Source organism: Schistocerca cancellata, chromosome 6 (genome assembly GCF_023864275.1).
Source record: "Schistocerca cancellata isolate TAMUIC-IGC-003103 chromosome 6, iqSchCanc2.1, whole genome shotgun sequence".
Taxonomy (NCBI): Eukaryota; Metazoa; Arthropoda; class Insecta; order Orthoptera; family Acrididae; genus Schistocerca; species Schistocerca cancellata.
In genome coordinates this window covers 177,280,186-177,284,365 of record NC_064631.1, presented here as the reverse complement: position 1 = coordinate 177,284,365, position 4,180 = coordinate 177,280,186, and the positions used below count along the sequence as shown (strand labels likewise).

At 48.4% G+C, this 4,180-nt stretch overlaps 1 non-coding gene across 1 annotated transcript; it reads left to right on the top strand.

The window, feature by feature from the left end:
- Positions 1–3,047: 3,047 nt before the first annotated feature.
- Positions 3,048–3,119, top strand: Trnav-aac (transfer RNA valine (anticodon AAC)). The gene has a single exon. It is a non-coding gene; the product is annotated as a tRNA-Val (tRNA).
- Positions 3,120–4,180: the final 1,061 nt, after the last annotated feature.

Here is a 4,180-nt window from a genome sequence, read left to right as displayed (position 1 = left end):
CAGTATCATCAGTGGAAGGCAACGGGAAACCACCACTGCAATCACTTCCCGAGACGCTCATGCGGTGGACCTTTATGACGAGGCTCACCCATGACAAGACCTGCCAAAGGCAGAACACAAAGTTTTTCTTTACAAATATTAACACATCAAATAACACGATCAGAAAAATAGCCATGTTACTCTGACTGACGCAGTAACTGTTTTATTTCTATTCATCAAGAGCCGTTGCCCTCACGATTCCGTCCCTTATGGACGAAATATTCATATCGTGACCTTTTCGCATCCGTGCCGAGCACAAACCGTGCTGTATTCCGTTCAGAGTCAACCAACCGCTACCACGGAAGCGGTCATAATGTTTCGGCTCATCGGTATATTTCGGATGAACTGTCTTGGCGTAAATGGATCTTCGTAAGTTTCCAATGCGTGATACGAGTCCAAGATGCGTCATCAACCTTCTCGCGTGTTGGACTTAAAGTATTCCGAATCCTTTTAAGATCTGAAGTGATGATTTAAATCTAGGAAGCTCACGATCACTCGCTGCTTCTAGAATCAGCCTGTTACCAGTATTTGTTCACACGACCGCGTATTTCGGTCGAGAATTGAGAAGACTGCCGAGGTGTCCAGCAGCGTTTCTGTTCGTGTTGCGTGACGCACTCTGTGCCTAGTTCCGAGAAGCCCGCAACCCGTTCCTCCTCGGTGTGACGCACCGGCCAGAAGCGGGCGGCCACGGGCCACCCACGCGACCCCACCGCCAGCGCGCACCGCCGCGGCCTCTGCGCTCTTCGCCCTGCCTGGCGGCCGCTAGTGCCGCACCACATCACGTGGCGACAGCGGCTGGCTGCTGCTGGTGACTCAGGCTGCGCTGCCGCCGCGTGGCGCGCCCCCGCAAATAGCTCGCCAGTTCGTCGTCGCCATCGCGATGACCACCGCCAGTCTCATCATCACGTCGAGCTACTCTGACGACAGCGCTGTCTGTCTTCGGATGCTTCTTTGTACCGCGAGCAGCATTCATTGTCTACACTAGATGAAAACACTCGTTCCACTTGATCTTTGTTTTCATTTATTTTCCGAGAACACTGCAGATAATGCGGTCACAATTCAGAACATCGTAAAAATTAACATTCAAAAAATAGCAATAATGTTACTATTTCGCGCCCAAAAATACTCTCGAATGCTCGAAAATACTCGTAAGTCCTGAAACGTCCCCTTTGAAAAATTTTACATGACTGTGCTTAAACTGACACACAATATTTTTAGCGCAACGGAATCTGACTTTCAAAAATCCCTGCAAAAGAATGGCCCTGACTAACATTAACCTATGCGTTTCACAAATCACTTACCTCACAAAAATCTTCGTTACTCAAGCTACTGCAATACAGCGAGCGCCACTACTGCCAGCTAAATAAAAGATTCAAACTACTGAAGGCACTAACTACTAATAGGCATAGTTAGCAAATGAAAGATTTTGATAGAAAACAAACAATGTATTTACCTTAATAATCATAAAATATATGCCATCCAGTCTTACAAATTTCAAATCTCCGCCATTTCTCTCCCCACATCCACCACTGCTGGCGGCTCACCTCCTACTGCGCAACGCTACGCGCTGTTCACATCCAGCTGCCGCTGCCCAACACTACAATGGCAGACAACAATGCAAACTAGCCACAGACTGCACACAGCACAGCCAGTGATTTTCATACAGAGAGCGCTACGTGGCGGCGGCGTTACCAATATAAGAACCTAAACAGCCTACTTACAGTCCTCTTGTCCACTTACGTATTCAGCAATACCCTAACAAAGTCTTTCGCGACGGCACTTATATGTAACACATTCTCGGTTTTCTTGCCGCATCAATTCTTGATAAAGTCTCGAGCTTTCGACGATATCCTCCATCGTCATCGTCAGGAGCAAGGAAGGGAGATTGCCTTTCTTAGACGTTTTAGTACAGCGACAGGCGGACGGGCGTCTTGGCCACTCTGCAAGCCGTCGATTTATACCTGAATGCACGGAGTTTCCATCATCCTGCTCAGAAGAGAGCCGTTTTGAACACGTTGGTATATAGAGCAAAACCTGTTTCTGACGAGGACCACTTAAGGTCCGAGATTAACCATCTGAGGTACGTGTTCCGAAAGAATGGCTATGGTGCACGCGAAATAAAGGCAGCGTTCTCCAAAAAAAAGGAAACGTGAAATTACTACACACTCACAGGATGAAACATCGATTGCGGTTCTTCCTTTTTGTGGCGCTATTTACAGCAAAATAAGGAGAGTCCTACGTAGACGGGGTATAAGACCGATTTTTCGTCGTCCTAAGAAAATTAAGGAGATGATGCTCCCTGTTAAGGACAACCTCGTCCTCAGGGTCCCTGGAGTTTATATTGTGCCCTGTCAGTGTGGAAGCGGTTATATGGGTCAGGCCATTCGTACCGACCGCTGTGCGGAACACCAACACCATATTAATAATAGAGAACTGCAGAAATCGGCAATTGCGGAGCACAGCCTCACGACGAGGTGATAGGTTACAATACAGCATCACCGGTCTGTTGCGGTCTAACTGTGTTAGTGGGCCAGTAAATTTCCACTGTGCAGTGACTTTGTCACTGCAATTCACTTTGGAGGTGTGGCGGTGGGACTTGTAGTCCCGTACCACCCTCTTACGGTGATAGTACTACATGAGTCAGGCAGAATTTATTGCCTAACATGGGCGGGTGCAGGTGTGGCGGTGGGACTTTTAGTCCCGTGGGCGCGCCTTGCCGGTAACGAAGTGATTGCTTTTGCTGGCATCATTTGCAATAGCGACTGCGCGAATTGACGGTACCTCGTACGGAAAGAAAGAGTAGCTGATGCTACTGAGGACTCGGCCGCGAGCATTTCCGACGACTTCTTGGTCTCATATTCGTGATGGCATTCAGACAGGCAAGGGTGCTGTCGATTGTTGCATACGAATGCGAAATACCTGCATTGTGCGTTTCCGCAAAGTGATTTTTACGCCAAAATTGCGATCGTCCTACAAGTTGTGTCAGATGTGCATCGCAGAGCGTAGCAGCTTACGTGGTGTAGCGGTTATCACGTCTGCCTAACACGCAGAAGGCCACGGTTCGATTCCGGGCGGAAACACTTTTTCGTCGCACTCAACAGGACACTTGCTACAATCTCTACTGTGATCATTTAAATCAATTTCAAACGTCCCACCACCAGGATGCAGATGGCTCAAATGATACATGAAACTCTTTCAGAACTGGCTACTTGGTTTTTGTGCTTACTTGGAGGGCTGGAAATGCGCGAAACAGCCGCCGGCATGCCGGTAGTTGCCACACGTTTGTACAAAACGCAAGAGCTCGTCCGGGATTTGAACCCGGGACCTCCTGCACCCGAAGCAGGAATCATACCCCGAGACCAAAGAGCCTGTTCGTTGCGGTTAACCGCTGCACATGACTGACGCCTCCGTTCTTGGTATCACCATGTAGGGCCTCTGCTCACACAGCTTTCTCCCTGGCTGTTGTTGTTTGATTGTTTTCATCGATGTCTTTTACTACAGCAATTTCTAGAATCGGAGGGAGCTCGTAGCCGATGCCCTTGCTTACGCAAGAAAATCTGTTGCCACTACGGGTTTCCAGGTAGTACAGCAGCATAGTCGTCGTTCCCGTGGTGTAGCGGTTATCACGTTGCTTTACACGCAGAAGGTCCCCGGTTCGATCCCGATAACCTTAACCGCGATAGCGGACACCATCTGAGCTGTGCATGGAAACGAGGGCTCGATGCAGAGAAGCAACAGAGACGTTCCTTCCAAGGTTTACGTTCCAACGGAAGCGGTGGCGCCATCGGCGCACACATTGACATCGTCTGCGACAGTAGTACGTAATCGTAGACCAATCACGAACCGACCAATCAGAAGCCGTCCACGGGCTATAAAAAAGGGCTACCACAGCAGCAGTGAAGACTGTCGGTTGCTCCTGACGATGACGATGGCGGATATCGTCGAAAGCTCGAGATTTTATCAAGAATTGACGCGTCAAGAAAACCGAGAATGTTTTACAAATACACTAATTTGTAATAAAGTATTCTGTCAGCCATTTATTCACTTCAAAGAAAACTCTGAAACGTTCTAGGACATTCCAGAACATTCCGATATAGTCTAGAACACGACACAACATTCTAGAACATTCTCGACCATTCTA